Genomic DNA, 20853 nt, shown 5'->3' with positions numbered 1-20853 from the left:
TTAAAGACCTCTAAAAATAGATCCTTTACATTTGCAGAGAATTGGCTGGTCTAGTTGTCTTGCTACAGGCAAGACTGAGTGGGGATGTGCTTGAGATGTGGGTGAAGGGAGAAGAAGTTTTTCAGAAAGCATTTGGGTTAAAATGTGATCCATATTGTGATAGAGTTGGTGATCTCCTACTGCAAGGAATCAAGCCTGCTTTTGCAGAGGCCTGGAAAGAGATAAGCAGATACTGATAAAATGCCTGGCAAAGGCCTTTCCCACTTTAACGAGGAAGACACTGGATTGCCTTTATTTGAAAGACAAAGCTAGTGCTCTTTGAAGTCTACACAGCTTAAAAGACTTTGCTATTTTTCAATTATTTGTTCTCTCTGGTTTTATTGATATGTGTTTGGTCTAATTTTAGACTATAGCAAGCTCCTTAAAAACAGAGCTATGGATAAAACAGTATCAGAGGTGACACACATGGTGGGCAAAGACTTTGTGCTCAGACAGTCTCATGGGAATTTTGCTATTGATGGAAAATAAAGACAGGTTTTTGTTCCTTGAGGATAGAATAAGCCCAACTGTGTTTAGTACCTATGGATTAGAATGTGCTTCTTGGTGATATACATGAATACGATATCCAGGGAAAGGAAAATATATTTGCTTCCCCTGCGGAAGGAGGTGGTGTTTGCATTGAACTGCACTGTCCATTTGCTTTTCCCTATTCTCTCAGCAGAGTTTATTGGAGTGAGGGATGCTCAGCTCCACAGAAAATACTGGAGCATACGGTCCCAAAGCAGACTCTGTGGACCAGAGTTCAGCTGTGGTGGAGCATCCTCTGCCCCAGACCTGTTCACAAGTGACTGCCCACCTGCCAGAGGGCAGCTGCCTGCACACTTGCAGAATTGCTTATCTGAGACCCAGCAGCCAGAACACCAGCATCAAGAAGTCAGGTATGAAGTGACCTGTGACTGGCAAAGCATTATTTGTCCAGAGAGAGCAAACTTGTTTTGTACAAAAGGCTCTCTAGCCTGTGAGGCTGTGTCAGGCAATGGCCAGCATCAGACGCTTTGCAAGGAGGCAGTGGGGTTCTGCAGTGTCAGCGTCAGCTTGCCCACAGGAGCGTTGCTCCCTAGCTTGCCATCTGGAAATGTTGGTGCCCAGCCAGCAGAGTAAAGAAAAGTAACCAAACAGGCCACATAGGCTGTGACTGTGGCCCTGGAGGAGCACTGGTACCCTGCCAGCAATTGGCTTCAACCCTGTTGCTATACCTGTCAGGCTGGGTATGAGAGGGAATAACAGCCTGTGTCTAGTGAATAAAGGTGCAGATAGCTGCTCCTCTTTCGGAGAGGTGCTGCATATGGGCAAGATGATGGTTTAAGCAAGTGAGGGTACCCCCCCTAATGTCAGGGTACAATGAGGTCAGGGGAGAGCTCAGCTTCCACTGAGCAGATTGGTAGCTCTTTGGGATATTTCCATCTTGCATCTGGACAGGGAGACAGGATAGAAGTGAAAGAACTTCCTACCAATAGGAAAAGTAGAAGAATATTTCAAATTGATAAGATTTGCCATGTTTTCTGTAGCTGTTTTCCTGTGGATGAAGCTTTCGCTCAATAAGCCTTTATATGTGTGTGACGGAGAACCAGCTCTATCCACACATCTAGAGAAGAGGCTGGTCTTTCTGTGTGTTTCTGGCAACTTCTCCCTCTACGGTGTGTGGTATTCACAAGGCAGGTTGCAATAGAAAACCCATGATGTGAAAAGTCTCAGTGTGGGATCAGAAGTCTAAAGCATGCTGCCAGTTTGACATGCTAAGGCTGGATTGCCTAAGATCCCCACACCATAATCCATAGTGTCCCTTAACTTAAGCATCACTCATTTCACAGGCTTTTCTGAATAACTACAGCCAACTAAGAGGAGATAGTCGGGTCAAAGCCATGAGACTTTAAGTTATGGGAATCTGGATTGGCATTTCCAAGGGCAATGAGATGGTGAAGCTTTCCCATGCATTCCATGCCTTTGCTAAAGCTCTTCCCAAACAAGCAGCTTGCAGCTGCTCTATGTCTGCTTGTTTTGCCATGTCCCACACGTCTGCAGACATCACTGCTGTGTGTGAACAGTAGCCCTTGGTGTAACAAGATGAGCATCCACAATGATATTAGATAAGACAAACATTAAACTTTCGCAAGCCCAGATCAAAGGAGGAATGGATGATAGGGAGTGGGAGATGGGGTGTGGAGTTAGGGGTGGAGGAGCCACGGTTAGGCTCGGCTGGAAGCATCCAGAACAGATCGTTTTTAGAGGGGGTGCGTGCCAGGGGAAGTAGGCCATGGTCTCCCTACACTTTCTTCAGATGCCAAAATCTGTGCTTGGGAGAGGTCTGTAGCTGAGTTCACATACTCTCTGAGATGCTTTCAAGTACAGATTCAACAGGAATTCAACATAGGCTATTTGGACCTGCTTTTCTGGATAACTATCTGCAAACACACATCACATGTTAAGCACCCCCCAGTCTAAACAGCATGTCTTTCCAGGTAAAGATACTTAAATCCTTTCCTCTCTCTTGTATGTGTTATTTACTCTGGGCAAGATCCTGCTGGCTGGTTGCAGGACAAATCGAAGTGATATGCTCTATGGTGTTTGCTACTTCTCCGCTTGTCATGACATGGAGAAGGCGGGGTTGAGCCTGAGCTAATATGTGGGTTTAAAATAGAAACCAACAAGTTTCATACTGCTCTGTACTGGTGTAACTGATGTGTTTGTGTGTGTGTGTCCTGGGGTTATCCATGTGATACAGTAATTCGCAGAGACGTATGATACATCTCAGAGCCATATGATAAACTGCATTTGTCACGCATGACCCTGCAGGGCTTCAAACGGGAGCATTCATCCACTGGAGAGGAAAGGGCGATGGTTCCCTTATTTATAGCTTCACTCAGTTCTGAGGAAGCAGATATTGGAAGTCACACCTTTATGGTTTTGGTCATTTCTCTAATGTGTCTTGTCATGTTCCTGTCCCCTCAAGGACTGATAAACTTCCAGTATTTAGGGAAGCTAACTTTACAAGCTCAGTGGTACAAGAAAGGAGTGGATTGCAGTCAACACTGAACAGCTGTAACTCTTCCTGTGCACAGTCTGGTGGATTTTTTTTTTTTGTTTTGTGGTGGCAGGGATGATCTCTGGCTCAAGTACTTTGGTAAACTCTATGAAGAACAAAACCTACAGAAACATCTACGTCTGATTTTTCAAAAATCACTGAAGTCTGCCAGACTGATTGATCTTTTGAAAGTGGATGATAGGTACAGAGTTGAAAATGCCCTGGGTTTATAGTATTTGTGTAGGAATGGTTTGTCACAAAGCTTTAACAGGCAAGAATTGCAATAGTTCCCTCCAGGACTTGAGCATTACGAGTGGGATCTGTGTCAGAATGCATTCCCACATCCCACCTGCCATATCTGGGAAGCCCCAAAACTTTCCTTGTTTCTTAACAGGATAAAAAATGAATATGAGCGTGAGATAAGGAGACCATTCCTACCACAATTTGCATAGTGATTAGAATTTAGTTTTGTCCTACCATGTGAAAAGGACCATACACTTTGTTCTTATGTTGGAAAGGGGGATAAGGATGGATTATGGTTCGTCTGTGCAGTGGGTGGATTGGCATCTCATGTTGGTGTAGAGTACTGACTTTGGCATTGGGGTCTCTGCAGCGGCTTTGGGGATTCTGCCAGACTGGGTAAATGACAATCTATTTGTAACTGGCTGAGAGGATTGGACTAGTTCTCAGAGAGTCAGTTAGCCCAGAAGTGCTTTGCCTTCCCAGGCACTGTTGGATGGGCTGAATGTGATCCTCAGGCTGAATGGGATCTTCAGGCTGAGATTCTGAACACCTGGAGGAGGCAGCATGAGCTGGCTGGTGCTGGAATAGAGGCCTGAACCTTGGGAAATGCAACTTTCTTCCATGCCCTGGAGCAAAAGAAGGTGTGGTGAGACAAGAGCCACCTGAAATGAGATCTTCCCCTGCTTTTATGAGACTGGGGAAACTGCACTCCCTATCTCAGTTTCCCTTACTTTAACCTCTGCCTCAATATCTTCCTTTCTTTTTTTTTCTATTGGAAACAACCCAGCCCGTTTGTTTGTAAATGTGCAAATGGTACCTCTGCCCTGGCAGACCCATCTGAGCTGTCACTTTTCCTGAGAACCTGTCTCATTCCACATCAAAGAGGTAGTGGCTGGTGGTATTTTCCACCTGCGCATGGAGGTCTTTCTCATCCATTCTGGCAGCCAAGGAGGTTTTTTTTAATTGCTTTGTTCTGCTTCTGGCTCATTTCTACCTCTGCCTTCTGTGGCTGCTGTACTGTGGAGAACATGCTACTGATTTCTTCACTTACATGTTTTAGCATGTAAGTGGAGGAAAAAAAATCCCCCAAACACCAAGAAATGGCATGAGTTGACAGTGCAGTATTTTTCCCCTTTCATTTAGTGCTGACAAAGGGAATTACCTGCAGACCATCCTGAACTGCAACTGTCCTGTCCTGGCTGTAGAAGCAGACCTTGGTGAAGAGGCTAAGGCAAGGCCAAGTGCCATTTGTGCTGCAGTTGAGGTTTGATAATGGGACATCTTTCTATTTACCTGCTGCGCCCATGGGCTGTTTGCAGGTATTATCTCTACTCAAGGTTTGGTGGACTTTCTTCTTAGAGCAGATAGTGGTGTCCTGAGAAAGCTGTAGGACCTCCTCCTGCAGCCAGAGATAAGGTGTTGGAGGGTATGTGAAAGCTAACTGTACTTGCCTCTCACCCTCTAAGATATCTTGCTTTTTTTTTTCATCTTAGGATGCATTTATTTATGTAACATTGCCATGTCACAGTCTCTACATGTATGCTGGAAGGGAGAGTGCTAGCCTAGAAAGATAAATGGGAAAGATTGCAAGGGATCCAGCATATGAACAAACCAAGCAGGCAGATCACTTGCTCAACTCAACTAAAATAAAAGCCCAGGGAAGGCTTGCCAGGGAGAGCAGTGGTACCTGTAATGGTCTCCAGTGAAGGAAAGAATTGGTAGGAAGGGAAAAGCACCAAGCTCAGTGCATAGTGAGGAGGGAGGAGAAGGAAAACAGGAAAGTGTAGCTGACATGGAAAGACAGGCTGGGCATTGACAGGGTCGGGGCAGGGCAGAGAGGGCTGAACGCCATGGGTGATGCAGTCAATGAGGAAAGTGCCTCTGAGATCCAAGTCCCTGAGCAAAGTTCAGAAGGCTGGCAGGAGGCTGAGAAGTCCTCTCCCTCCTGTTGCTGGTGCATGGCAGAAGGGAGGGGAGGATCTCTAGGTTTTCTTTTTCATTCCTTGACAAAGACGGAAACAATTCCTGCGACTGCAGAGGCATGGTTCCCTTCTGAAAGAGGAAACATCTACACGTGTCACGCCATGGGCCAGCTTCTGAGTTTATTCGCAGCAGCATAGAACTGGAACAACACGCGTTGACTTCATGGCAGTCTTTCTGATTTTGAATCAGGGATTGAAACAGTGCCACCATGTCAAGAAATGGGTGGTAAAGAGAGAATTTGTGAGGGGGAAAACATCTTACAGAGACTGAGCATTGAACTAAGCGCTCTCTCCCTCCTTGCTACCTCATCCGCTGCTTCTTGCCAGCTGTCCACTGATCTTTTGAGAGGGAACATAAATTATGCTTTGCTTCCCCTTGTACACACACGCCTTATGCGTTGACAAAGACAAAAATTTTCATGACTCCATTCCTTCTCCTTTTGTAATGTACAGTCACCACTTTCGTGGCTCCCTTGTGTTTGAGGCAGGATATGGGCAGGAAATAATAACATGAGATTCAAACTGGAAAAATGCAAACCTATTATCTGGGGGAAAATAAACCCAAAGTTAGCTATTCAGAGGGTGGGAGCCTTTGGAACTTGCAAGAGAAATAAAGCTGGAAGCAACTTAACAGTGACAGCAGACAGAGAGCTGGAGAAGAGCTTGCAATGTGATATAGCACTTAGTGGGGGAGAAGGCAGACAATGTAATTTACAGCTTTTCAGATGCTGATGTCCCTCTCACATTCACAAATTTCAGAAACATATTTTGCCCGGAGAGAGGCCCTATCAGTTGTAATGACAGTGAAAGCTGAAGGTTGTCATTGCTGAGAGGATTTGTGTCAAATACTGTGGCAGGGCAGCATTGCTTCAGCGTAGTCCCAGCAGTGCTGTGGGACTGAGGAATTGCCTGGCTAGTGTGGTGGTTTAGCCCGGATCACCACACAGTTTCTTATTCACCCTCTCCCTACCCAGTGGGACGGGGGAGAGAAATTGGAAAGAAAGGAAAACTCGTGGGTTGAGATAAAAACAATTTACTAAAAATACTAAAAACTACAAAGCTAACAGGATATAAGGATATTAATATATACAAAATATACAAAATGAACAATGTACAATATCTCACCACCCAATGTCCGAATGACTGACACAGCCCGTCCTGAGCAGCGATCACAGGAACAACACCGAGCAGCAAGCAAAGTGGGGAGAGCAAGCTAGCAAGGTAGAGGGAATGATGCCAGCAAGCAAGAGAGAAGAAAAGAATGCCAAGGGTGCCCGAACGGATACCCGACAAGAATGTCCGAACAGAAAAGGAATACCCGAAAATGATACCCACTCCCATGGGCAACCCCCACTTATATACTGAGCATGACGTTTATGGCATGGAATACTCTCTTTGGCCAGTTTGGATCAATTATTCTGTCTGTCTTTCGCCCAGCTTCCCGCATCTACACGTTAACGAGACCTTAACGAGACTTGGAAAGCCAGACAGTGTCCTTGGTCTTATTAACAACAACTCGTATCATCAGAATGTTTTTATCAACATTCTTCACACATGAAATCCAAAACACACTGGCTACTGAGAAGAAAATTAACTCCATCCCTGCTGAAACCAGGACACCAGTCTGTGGTACCTTCATACTAGTCAAACTCAGAGGCATCAGGTCCCTGTGCAGTTTCATGCTGGGACCGTGGGGGAAGACATGACCTAGACAAGGAAGAGGATAAAGGGAGCATTCACCACATTGCCTGGCTCTGAGGGTGATTAGATAGCACAGAGATGTAAAAGCCTGGGTGTTTTTTACTTCAAGTGTGCTTATGAAGGGTGATGCTTTGTGAGTGTGGAACGAAAATCAGAAAAATGTCTCAATGGCACAAAATGATTGCTTGAATTTTATAGGTGTGTCTGGGCACCGCCAGCCCTGTGAAATATATGATCAACCAGAGAAAAAAATGAGACTGAATGAATGGAAGCAAAGGACATGGTGAACTAGTAAATAATTCTTTCAGGTGGAGAAAAAGGACTCTTGGAGTTGGACTGAAGAGATGCTGAGGAGGATGTGATTATTTGAGGGGATTTTTGAACTTTGGACTGAAGCTTAAGGGTAACCCCAAAGCTGTAGGTACTACCTTGCTGAGAACAAACATTATGTCTTCTGTGATATGCAAGAGTGTGGGTCTACACTGGTCAAAATTGGACTAGAGGGTGAAACCAAGCAAAACAAAGCACAAGCTGAATAACCTGCAACAATAGCTTTGCAGTGGCCAGATTTTCTATGAATGATGAGTGTACTGGGTCAAGGTGAAATATAGAGGAGTGAGGGGCACTATCATCTTCATCACTTCCAGAAGAACAGGGCAAAAGCTTCTGAGTGCAGGATCTGATCCTTCTCGCAGTGGTGCTGTGCGTGTGTCGGTGGGAGCAATGTGCAAGCAGGGTGATAGGCCACTTTGACATCCTGTTTCTATTATTGTGGCTAAAGAGGCAGCGAGCCATGTGTTAGGAACCCCCATATGGTACTTGAGATGTAACTCAAACACCTTATGCTCGTTATACTCCTTAAACTGGTGATATTTTCCACAAGTGATGGAGAAGGAGATCATTCTGCCTCACAGACCACTTGCAGAGCAGCTATTCTCAGCAGGCATCACCAGCAGCTCCATCTGGCTGGCTGGCTGTGGAGTGCTTTGCTCTGTAAGAAAAGCAGTCAGAGTGGAGGGGAAGGGAGGTATTGATCTCCTTTGACCCCTCCAAGTTTCATGGCAAGGATGGGCTCTGTGTGACTCAAAGCAGCGGTGCAGCTGGGCAGACCAGCTCTGATCAGGCAGTGAGTGCTTGTGGGCTGTACTGCTGCTTAGGGAGGTTCCTTGTGCTCTACCCCATCTGTTTGTTCCAGTCCAGTGCTATCACCTTCATGGCTCAATGTGGAGGTAACATCCATGCCATGGACCAAAGAATGAGCGTGATGGAGTTCTGAAAGTTAACGGAGACCTCTGCGTGTCACAACTACCAAAAATAAGTGATTGCAGAGGGAAAGCAGGGTGGAAACAGCAATGAAAAAGGAAGCTGCAAAGTCTTTTGTAGCTGACCTGCATCTCCATCTCTCACAAGGGTTTTACTACTGTCTCCGCTGTTCTCTTATGAGGGAGTAGGATATATGGGTGCATTGGAGAGATGAATTCCTAGCCTTTGTCTTTGCTAGAAACTGATCCCACCTAATACTCACAGAAGCAGCAGCTGCTGGTTGTCCCACTCCCCGTGCTGGCTGGCAGCAGAGTCTGTCCCAGGAGCAGCTGATGCTGTGCACACACGTACTGTGTCCCTCCCAAAACCCCTGGAGAGAGTCATGGAGCTGAGAGGCACTGTGTCACAGGAGGTCTGTGGGGGTTTCTTCTCCCAGGAGAGCAGTGTCTGAAGACAGGCTGCTGCTCAGGCGGTGCCCTGCTGGGTACCATGTGCTATTTGTAAAGCTGAGTTCTTACTACAAGAAAGGCCAGTTTATCGCCGTAATTTAAAAATCCTTTTGCAGTCTAGGGAAACGTCAGCAGGCAGAAACAAGTAATAGAAGGGTTTGACCCAAACACAAAGAAGCTGTTGTTTTCTGCCTGTCCCAGCTCTCAGTGGTGTTGGGTTGCTCCATGCTGCTAAGGAAAGCAGCTCTGGAATTTCTCTGCCTTCCATGAAGGCTGAACACATGTGAAGTGAAATGACTCTGCCTGAATAAACATCTGCCAGATTGTCATGGGAAGAGCTGGCATGCTGAAATGCAACAGGGTGAGGACTGGCACCAGACTCCAAATTGGGAGTCGGGGAGAGTCCTCTGGCAAAGCCAACATCTTTTTTTTTGATCACTTGGTTTCCACCTGCAGGTGTAATCGATACCCAGGTGGAGGAGTGACTAAACTTGCCCACTGTTGCTGCTGCTGGGTTTCAGCTGCACAGAGCAGTGGGGAGGAATAGAGGGGAGGGGATGGGTGTGAGAGAAATTCCTGTCTCAAGAACCACAGAAGCATTTTCATGCCTGGGATACTTTCCTGTTTGCTTTCCCCCAAGGTGGCCCCTCTCACTTTGGAGACAGTGTGGCACCTGAAACCATGGGCCACATGACCATGAGGTTATTTACAGCTACAAAATCAGGAACAGATGACACATTTTGCAGGTCAGAATCCCAGCTGAGAGAGTCTGTGGAGGAGCTGGGGTGTTTCAGAAAAAGATATCAGGGTGACAAACCTTTAAGTGATCTTGGCTCAGAGAGCCTGTGGTTTGGCAAAGAAGAGTGCAGGGTGTGCTGTGCTCACACTTGGCCCACTGATCTGTTTTCTGATCCATCCCACTCTTGATGGATGGTTCAAGGAGGATTCTTCTGTGTGCAGGCTTGTTCACAGCTGGTGAAAACTTGCCCAAGGCATCCTTGCCTGCTTTTCATCAGTGGCAGTGAAAGGGAAGGGACACATCAGAAACCATCCAAGTCGAGAGAGGGGAGGAGTTGCAGGGGGATGGTGCAGATGATGTGAACAGCCCCAACCTTTTCCATACAGTAACTCTGTTTTTCCTGTGCAGCCCTCACATCCCCTGGAACTCAGCAACATAGAAACCAGCAAGCAACTGTGTCCAGTTCGTTCCATCCCTTTATTTGCTAGATTTAAGGTCCAGACCATTAAAGCAATTAGGTTTAGTTATTGCAGAAAGTGTCCTCACATACCTGCTATCTGAGCACACTGCATCTGGAAAAGGCTGGAGCCTGGCAGTTCCATGCGCTGGATCACTCTCAAAGGTGGGCCCTGGCTGTGGAGAGCTCTGCCAAATGGGATCACAAGTAAGAAAACAAGTGTCAACCTGCATACTTCAAATGGTCAGTCTCGACAAAGAGCTCATCAGAAGGACCTTGCAGGGCTCTGTGCTAACATGAGTGCTATTCAACACACTTGTCGTGATCTGGAGAGGAACGTCAACAGCAAGTTAACAGTTTACTTGTGGCCCACAATTATTCCAGAGAGGCAATCTAAATCTGACTGCAAAGGGTTGCTGAAGGTCTCCTGGCACTGAGAGACTGGGCACTCCCTGGCAAATGAGATTCAGTGGTAGCAAATGCAAAGGAATTCCACAAAGAACAAAACAGCCTGGCTTTACAGATCCACTGAATGGCTCTAAGTCAGCTGCTGCCAGCAGAGAAAGAGATCTTGGATTCATTGCAGACAATCTGCTGAAAACACTCTCTTAAGACTCTGTAGAGGTCAAAAAGGCAAATAGAAATGTTAGGAATGAGTACAGAAGAAACAAATAACATGATTACACTTCTGTGTACTTCATAGTCTGCTAAAAGTTTGAAAGTTGTGAGTGCTTCTGGTTACTCCTTTGAAGTGCATAGAGAAACACTAGTAAGAATAGAGAAGACGTCAACAGTGATCAGAAGTAGGAGATAGTTTCTGGGCAAGCATAGATTGCTAATCTTGGAAAAGAGATGCCTGAAAGGGAATCACACATGAGACAGAGAATGTCAACAGAGAACTAACATTCATGCAGTCCTATATCACAAAAACTAATAGCACCTGATAAAATGACTAGGCAACAAGTTTAAAACAAACAAACTATGGATTTTTCCACGTAAGCGTCAAGGGATAATGGAACTCATTGCCACAGACTATTGTGGAAGACTATGCCTGAATGGGTTGGGCGCATCTATGCAGTGTATTTCCTTTGGTCACTGCTGAATGCAGCAGCACAGATGCTACCTTTGCATCAGAAGTGTCCCAAAGGGCAGGCTGGTGGAAGGTGATGGGATGTAGTTTAGCTTTCTCTGTTTCTTGGGAGGAGATACTGGTTCTTCAGTCTCAACTAGTACGGATCATCTTATATTTTTAGTAAAACCCTTTTTTTTTTTTTTCCTACAATCATTTCCCAAATTATTATCTGACAGCTGGTGAGATATTACAGGAGAAGTGGAAAGTGAAGCAATGAGCTGGAGAAGACCACAAACTTCCAGATGGAGACCTGACATCTCTTATGGACATTCCTAATGTTCTGTGCTAGGCCACATCATAAACCAGAAATAGAGACTTTTGAGTGAAAGTAAGCAAAGATTGTGCTCATGTTTTTAAAATAAGAAAAGCATTGTTTTCTCTATTAGCTTTGCCAGGGCAGTAGATGTCCTTAGACATTTAGGAGACAGAAGAGAGACATAGTCTTCCCTTGCTGCACAAGTAGTAAATACACTCTGGCTGACTGATCCAGACAGTTACACCTGTCCAAGCAGGGAATGCCAAGTTCCATATCAGCAATGAAATTCAGATTCTGCGTATTTGCAACCATGAGTAGAACATTTGCAGAAATAACTGAGAGTAAAATTTGTCCCCAGGGATGCTGGTCTTTCCAGCTTGCACATCTTCATTGCTTGGGGCCAAATTTCAATTGAGGAGAATAATTTTGCATGAATAAACTAGAGGGAGGTACATACTGTCCACAGACAATCTTTGCAGAGGAAAAAGATAACTAGCTACAAGTTCAGGACTGTGTGGTGCTGGCAACAGAAACATCGGTTGTGGCTTAGTGCAGCTTCAACCAGCAAGCGGTCCTGGCCGCAGCCTCTCCAGGGGTGTTTCACAACGTAAGATCCTGTCACAACTCTGGGAGGGGGAGAATACACTTTCTGCAAACAAAACTACCTTTTGGCTTATTCGACCCTTTCCAATTCAGCCTTGATTGCTGATATCTGCCATGTCTTAATGACCAGCCTCTAATCAGACACTACAGCTCTTAAGATTATGCCTGTCCTGAACTGTTTCAGCTGTGGTTCTGCTTTTTTTTTCCTGTTCTGTTCTTCCCAGTTTCTGACTCCACCTTCTCTGCCTGCCCACTCTCTTCAGTAGACAATGTTTTTCCATTTAATTTTATGAGACAAACTGTAAGGCATTCTCATCCCCTCCCCCAGGCCTGGAGAAGAAAAGCCTGCATCTGGAGGCCATTCACAGCTGGAAGATCTCTTCTGGCATTCTTTGCTTTGAAATCCAACCCATGTAACCTTCTGTCTAAATACATGTGCAGGCATGGCAGAAAAGGGCTTTGTGAGGGCAGTCCATGAAGAAGCTTGTGACCTACCTCCTTTCACAAGTGCCAAGCTTCAATATTACAGACTTTATTCCCCACAAGACAACTGTTATTTGGGTTATAGGGCTTCCTAGTTTTGAGATCTCCAAATGCCCACTTTGAAAGCAATTCAAAATGGGAACTTTATTCTTCTGTGGTGTTAAACGTACGCAGCAACAGTTAAATGAAGCTATCTGAAGCATTGTGTAGGTTCCACAACTGATTTTCCACCATAGAAGAATAAAACTTTTGGTCCCCTGCATTGTCCCTGCCCACTTAGAGTAAATTGCTGTAATATGACCTCTGCTTGCCAGGAAGGTGGCTAATTCATAATTCCATTTTAAATACCTTGGAACAGAGACTTACTTGTTATCTCTGCATTTTCTTAGCCTGTATGTGCTTTCATCTGTGACTGCATTACTGAGTGCTTTACAATGCTAGCAACCACACTCATCATGGTTGTAAATGCCCCTGTCATGACTAACAGGACAAAGATCGAGATCGTTGAGCTGCTGGTCTGATATTTAAGGCCTTGCTCAGATGAAGCAGGTGTGTCTTTTCCTTAAAAAAAAATATATATATATAGTGAGAAGAATGTCCTATTTGTTTCTCAATGGGATTCTGTCTGCTTTTATGTTCTGATAATGGCCAGCAGCTCCCTTCGCCCAGTAATAGGTCCCTTTTCTGGGGGAGCTCACTGTTCTGGCTGTGCAATAGCCTCAGGTGTTTCACTCTGTATTGAGTCTCTGGGACTTGAATGGGTCCTGCTATCTTAACTTCTGGCATTGCACCAAGGTACTGTTGCACTCATATTGTATGCCTGCTTGCTTGGAAACATCTGCCTCAATGTTCTTCTTTATTGCAAATCTGAGCAGGCTACAGAGGTTATATGGTTGTACGTTAGTATAAATTGGGAACCGTTCATGGTTGGTTGTTGAATTCTTACTCTTAAAGTAAATGTGCATTATTCTGAGAAGAATAGATGTATGTGTATGTACATGCACTCAAGAGGTGAAGGAATGTATTATAAAAGAGTTGTATCAATTTTCTAGTTCTCAACCCCGAGACGTTAAAAGGCATCCATTCATCTTTTTAAAAGTTAATTATTGCAGGATATGATTTACGCTGTCCTGTTTCACTTCATACTACTACAGGCACTGTTCAGCTCCTGTGTCTTAGCTGAGAGGATAGTAATAAACCGCCGAATGAGAGTGACTTAAACCATGACGCATTTTATAGGGACTTGTCTGCCCCATATAATGTAATGTAGTATAATGGTCTGCCATATCTGGGCCATATTCAGCCTACAGGCTACCTCAGTTTGACTCACATATTGTGGCTACTTCCCTGAGAAGATTGCTGAGGGAACAAGATGTTAATTACTATGGGGAATAAGTGAGTTGTTTGTTCTTTGTTTTTTCTTTTATCATGCTAAAATCACCAGAACATCTGGAATAGATATGTATTTTAGGGAACATGGGTACAGCTAAAGTGTCCCTAAGGCTTCATATACCCAAAGGAATGCCTTTGTGGCACTGGGGTTAAATTTGCACTAGTATGAAAAACAAACACAATGCTTAATGCTCTTACTGACATCTTACTCTAACAATTTGAGGAAACAAACCAAAGCATATTATTACTAATGATTATTGCTGTTCTCTGCTCTATGGCAATGCTGAGAAGCTAGGGCCCCAACGTGCTATGTGCTGGTCAGAAATATAACGAGCCACCACTGTCCTTAGAGGTAGGCGTAATGCTGAAATGCAATAGTGATCACTAGTGTGACCATCACAGAGACCTGGGTCCCCATTTCAGAGTTGGGGTTGTCCTCAACCCTTGTTGGGCAAGGGTTGTCCTGGAAGAAGCCATTTTCTTTTCCTGTGCTCTTCAGTTTGGATACTTTGGGGAATATTTCTAAACATGTGATGCTGACCTTCCCACCTCGGTTATTCTGTTGCTGGTGACCACATGGCTGTCAACAGGAGCAGAGATCTGCCTCTGGAGGCAACCAGTCCTGTCACATGAGGACTGTAGGCTCTTCACCTGCTATGGGCAGCTGGAGATGGTCACAGCTGCTGCTCTCACAGACTGCTCTGGAATGGTGGTTTTCTTCTCACTTCTGAAAATCTAGCTCTTGCTCCCAGCATTGCAAGCGCTGTGCTTCCTTTTGACAGGGGAGGGAACCAGGGCAGGGCAGGACTGGGACAGTCAGTTCTTCTGAAAATCTGGGCTTGCACACACAGTGAAGGATGGAGGCAAGCAGAATACACTGCTTGAGGGAGAAGATCCAACAGCAAATAGCTGGAGTAATGGAAAGAGTTTGAGTGAAAGGAAATTTTCACTTGAATATCAGGAAATCTTTGCTAGCAACTGACTTTTGTTGGTGTGTAGAACAGCTTCCCAAGGGAAACCCAGTAATGGAAGCCTAGCCTATCAGTTCTGGTTTCCAAAACTGGACTGGACACAGAAGAACACACTGCAGGCCAGAAAATGAACTTGCTTTGGCTGGGACGAAGACTATGGGTGTAACCCATAGCCATAAAAATCCAATACAATTGTTGCCAGTGACCTCAGGGAACACAGGCTCCTTCTAAAAGTAACCTAGTGCCGATTTTCCATCTCTCTTCTGCACTCCAAGGTGTTTCTTGTCAGTATGGTGGTGGTGGCAGGGTCACCAGCATATCCAGAACCATGGACTTTCAGGCAGCTGGTAAGGAATGTTACAAGAGTCTCTGGGATGCACAGAGCATTGGGAGGAGGGAGCCAGATCTACTTCCCACCAGTAAGCATGGGAGAGAGCACATCCACCCTGTGTGCAGTGTGTGAGGCCTGTACGGCTGCGTTTATTTAATTAACTGAAACTCACCCCAGCCTCTGATCTGGCAGGGGCAGGGGAAGGAATAGATGTCTTTCTACCACTTTCTACCACTTTCTTCCACTGGTCCCAGTGGAAGTTTGTCTCTTGCCAGATGAATCCCCGATGAGCCACCCTCCTAGCCCTCTCTACAGGCCTTCCCAGTGTCCCCCAGTTGTGCTAAGGTGTGTTAGTGCTGGGGTGCACAGGGCAGCATGAGAAGGGCGGAGGCAAATAGCTGTGGTTTTAAAAAGTAAATAATTTAAGCAACAGTAACCTCTCCACCCAGGTAATCACGGTGAACAAACATTCTGCATGTCAAAGGTGTTTCTGGAGATAAGGGTTAGGCACAATAAGTCTCATGCTTTCTTAGTTTTTATCTAGCGCTCAGCGCTTAATGCCACCTCTGCTGAAGGCAAAGCCTTGTACCTCTAAGCAGCAGTGCCCCAGCAGAAGTTACCTGTCATTTTTCAAAGGGAAGTCTTTGTGCTGACAATAACCTCCCAGTGTGGCAGGTATGATGTTTTCCAAGGGCGCTGGATTTAACCCCTAAAACTTTGTATTTGACTCAGAGAGTGCAGTATTTGTCTGGGGGAAGAGAGAAAAGGGGCAGATACAGAGTGAAACTCATTCTGGTGGCTGGAAAATTCAGCTTCATAGTTTCAAACTGCACTTGTGCTTGCAAAGCAGGCTGAGGCTTTTATTTTCCCTTTTTTAAAAATTTTTTAATTACCCGTGCAAATACTGCTTGCAGGAGAAAATCTCTGTTTCCTCAGCTGAGGGACGCTCTACAATAGAAATCCTGGAGATTGCTGTTGAAGATTTGGCCTTGTGACCTTCCTGCCCTATACTGACAGGCCATTCCCATGTTGTGATGGTTGCCTAGCAAGGTGGTGACAATTGTGCTGAGGCACGGTGACAGCTGTGTCACACCAGAGGGCTGGTGAGGCTGAAACTCGGTAATATTTGTTTTGCAACAGTGCAGTGCTTGCATCAGTGCATCTCCAAGTCATGACCGTGAATGTAGTGACAGGGTGACACTGTCTACGTGCACACCTAACATCTGTCACTGAGTGCCCTGCAGCGACTCCCTGGTTTGGTGTTGCCAACATCCCTGCAAACAGAAATGATTGAGCCTTGCTCTACTCATAAAGATGAGAGGTGGAGTGGCATTTCTGTAGACCTGTACAGCTGAGCTTGGAACCGTGTTCAGGCACAATGCCTTATGTAGAAAGCCATCTTTACATTTGTGGTACAGTTATTTTTGCATTGTGATGTAATGATCAAGACCGTGGCCTGTAAGAGTCGATGAGCTGTGATACAGGAACCTTCTTGTGGATGGCAGGGTTATAGGCAAAGACAATCAACATAGCCTCAATTGTATGGCTTGAAAGCTTATTTATCAGTGGTGAGACTTCAGAAAGTACCTGCTAGGGGGGATCCTGCTATCAGCAAGTGCTTCTGGTGGGGTTTCTATGGAGGTAAACTTTTAGCCTGGTGGTACTGAACTTATTTATCAGGAATCTTTAATTGCTGGCATATTTGCATGTCACACAAATAACAGTGGGGAGGGCAACAACAGCAAGATCAGCTCAAACTGCACAGGTAGCAATGGATCCCTTGAGTCCATTTCAACGACAAAATGCCATGGCTACCTTCTTGTAGCAAAGTGTGTACTTGGGATGCGCCAGGGAGATTGGGGACAGTATTCTGGAACACAGTGCCACTGTAGAAGATATGGGCATCCTGGTAAATAATCTTTAGGCTAAGAAAACCCAACAGTTTAGGAAAGACATCACTCCTAAATGTACAAGTGGAATAGCAAGTGAGACTTTTTCATTTTTTCAGTCTCACTAACCTCTGTGTCCAAGCTGAGCAGAAGTGTAACTTAGCATCCTTTAAACTCTCCTTCCCCTGAGAGCTCATGTTAAGGACCAGATTAGTGTATTGTCCTGTTGGCCCACACCTGCAGGATTCCTGACCTTAGAAATGAGGTACACAGGTGAGGACAGGAGGACTTGTGCCTTGTGCTATGCTCGTAAGGTGAAGGGAAGCTAGGGAGGACCTGGAGTGCAGGCGTGGCTGGTGAGATCGTACTGGAGTACTGTCTTCTGTTTTCCTGTTCGTATTTCTCAAATGATGTCAAAACCTGGGAAGCACTCAAAATATAGTTTATATAAGAGAAAGTTAACAACTTGTTTAATCACAGTCTACAAATACTTCACTCGGGAGAGAGATTTCCAATAGTAAACAATGCTGGCAGAAAAGGTATCGTAGAAATCTCGGTTACACCTACACTGGCAAATAAAGAGATCCAGAGAGGGCCAGTTCTCTGAACCCGAGGGCACGTGGCACAGCATCCTTCTGAATAAAATTTCTTCTCCCCCAAAGAAGGTAGCCTTGCCCAAATCACTTGCTGGGAGTGATGCCCTAACTTGTGGTGTCAGACTCAGCTCTGCTGTTGTTCGAAGAGTACTAGCTGCCACGAGCCAAAACTTGCCACAAAGCATGCTAACAGTTTAACAATGCAGAAAATTGCATGTCAGGGCTTGAGTGCATGGCCTGAGCTGCTCAGCTTACTAACATAGAAGTCACCTCAGTGGCCAGCAGTGGAAGGCCATCTAGAAATAGGGTGTGCACTCTTGAACTGTGAGGCTAGTTAGCCAGTGGGGCAGTTTAGGGACACTAAGTTCCTTGTAATTTGAAGTCTTTCATTGCAGCTTGAGTGTCATCCTAAAAAGACAGAGATGTAAGAGAAACCATGGCCTTAGTGTGGGTGGGAGAGAGTCTGAAGGTAAATGCTGTGCATGAGGCCAGAGCAGGTATCTGCAGTGTCTGGCAGATGCACCCGTATCCCTGAAGGGTGTGATCACTACAGGGAAACGTCTGTGAGAACCTCCTAATGATTGGAAATAAACTCATTATTCTCCATCATCACTGCTAGGAGCCCTAAGCTCTGCAGAAAGCACTTGATTAAATCTCTCCGCCTCCAGGGTAGGAGACGAAAGTGCTACTCCCTGAGCTCCCTGCTGCTCTCTTCTGTGGAAATTCTCAGTGCCTACACATAACCTAGTAGCCGAGAGGGCCTGTAGGGAGAGAAGCTTTTTGAGGGTGGACATTGGCATTCCAAGCCATGGCCATTTTCCAAGCAGTGATGGAATAAGCTGGCTGAGATCCTGCAGGCGTCAAGCCACTTTCCCTGGATGTACATTTTGGTTATATGCTAGTGAGCTGGGTATCTGAGTCAGGGCCCCAGTGAAAGCCTGAGAGTGAGGAGGTGGAGAAGGAGTAGTACAGGAATCTTTCCATTAGGAAATACAGTAAAGAAGGCCAGATTGGAGGTATGGCTCCTCTGACATCCCTACCTCCGCTCACCAAGATACATCCCCAAGACAGCAATTTATGCTGTCTGGGACATCTTGTGCCTTACCGGATTTGATTTCCAAGCCACAGCTTTTTTTTTCTTCAGCAACAACAAAAAAACTTCAGTAGTTTTTCTGTCCTAGAGGATCTCAAAGCCTCTTGAGGACCGCATTTGAGCTTTTAAAAGAACAGTCTCCAGATCTTCAGTGCAGAGGTTAAGCCAGCTGTAAAAGTGGCTATGAGGGATTGTGGGAAGTTCAATCACTTCAGAGTTTAATTTTCATTTAATAATTATAAAATACATTTTAATCTCTGAAGAGGGGAACAGCAGATCTGCTCCAGCAAAGCTGTGAAGCACACATTTTAAGGTCTGTAACAGACTGTGGGTGGAGAGAAACACCAGTAAATTCCAGAATGGTTTGTTGAGAATCTTGGCGATATTGCACTTCAAACATCACTGTCGTCGCAAACCTGGAGCATGACGATTGCAGAGGGAGGTGTTATGCTGGACTGCTGTGTTAGCCCAAACCAGTCACCAGTAGGTGTTCCAAGGCTGGAATAGTAGAACAAGTGGTATAATAGGACAGATGGACTTTCCTAGGGCTGACTGAGGATTGCTTAATACAGGTTGGACTTCAGGTACCTATTAGGAGAGCCCTGGGGCATCCTTAGGATTGTAACACAGACAGACTTGCCGGGAGTGGTAAAGGGCTGTAGCACAGGCCGGTGACCTACTTGGAGTCGCATGAAAGAGGAGCGGCTGACCTGTGACAGCATCCAGTCATGAACTGAAATGCTAGGGATTTTGAAAGTCAGGATTGTGGTGCATTGGTAAAGCTACATGTGAGGCTTCAGGACTGATGGGAGTAATTAAGGATGTTTGTTGTGTCCAGCACTAGATTAATGAAGGAATGAAAGACCAGCTCCGCAGTCTCTGTTTTAATCAATCCTCTGAAAGCTGATTTCAAACCAAAGCAAAACCAGAAAACTCTTGCTTTAAAAGGAAGGAGAGTGGGAGAGAAGCCACTAATCAAACATTCTGCTAACTCAAAAATCCTTTGGTGAAAACTGGTAGGGGAGAGTCACGCAGAGAGCTAGAGCTGAGCCTTCCCACCTCTTGCCCAGTGCTGAAGACTGACCACAAGTGATGGCAGCATGCTTAAGCAGGGTCATGGCTCTCTCAAAACCACCCTCTTTACCATTGATCTAATCCCTAATCTTCACCCACAATGTTCTCAGTGTAGCTCACCTGCACATGCCTCAGCACAGTGGGAGCAGCCCCTCTGAGCTGTGTTCCCTCCTGTTCTCTCCAGCAAGTCTTTCTTGTTTCACAGCCCCTGTGAAGGTGCAGGCTTCTTTTTTTTTTCCTGTCATCCGGGAAATGCACTCACCTCTCTCTCTCTATCCCCATCTTCTGCCTCGTGCAGAGATTCTGGAACTTGTGTGAAGGAATTTCAAGCAATGTGAACTACAGCCAATTAAAAAAAAAATCATATAAATTAGATAGGGGAAAATCTTCCCTCTCATCCAGTCCATCTTCTTACATTCTAATCCAGCCCAGTTCCTGCAAGATTCTTGCCTACAGTACATTTTCCAGTGCATTATCCAGTCTGGTTGTGTATGATTTAAGCAATAGGCATCCCTTACTTCCCATGAGAGACTGTTCCACAGACGACTACTTTTCACAGTTTGGAAGAGGTTTCTGAAGTTTTCTTTCCATTCTGCCTGACCTAATTTCTCTAAGCTTTGCCCGTGGTAACATGCTAGCCAAATGTTCTCCTTCCTTTATGCTTACCCTGTTCAGGTGATGGCAAATAATTCTTGTTCAGTCAAGCTGTTTAGCCACTACGCTTAATGCTTAGTTGTAAAGCTCAGCAATTATTATCCTTTTCTTCCTGGGAAAGACTAATGTTGAGATTAGCATGTTAATGGGTGCACAGAACATAGAAGACATTGCTAGTAGTGTTGCCTCTTTATTATAATAGTCACTTGACACATCCCGTCACAAGGTTTGGCTTTGGTTGCTTTTGCCTTTGCCAAACCTGGAGCCGACATCTTCTAGCTCACGTCTGCTTCAGCTGTTTTACTGGGTTCTTTTTGGTTTTGTTTTTAATTTCAGTCAAAACCACTTAGCTGTTTCAGAGAACAAGGCTGGCAGGGGAGTATTCTGTTTTATCCACATTAAAAAAAAAATCTTTATTACTTTTTTCTTTAAAAAATACACCCTTTGAGCAGTGTCTTGCTTT

The sequence above is a fragment of the Chlamydotis macqueenii genome, chromosome 1 (assembly GCF_036417535.1).
Source record: "Chlamydotis macqueenii isolate bChlMac1 chromosome 1, bChlMac1.mat, whole genome shotgun sequence".
Lineage (NCBI taxonomy): Eukaryota > Metazoa > Chordata > Aves > Otidiformes > Otididae > Chlamydotis > Chlamydotis macqueenii.
The sequence above is the reverse complement of the archived record's forward strand: the minus strand, read 5'-3'. Positions refer to the sequence as shown.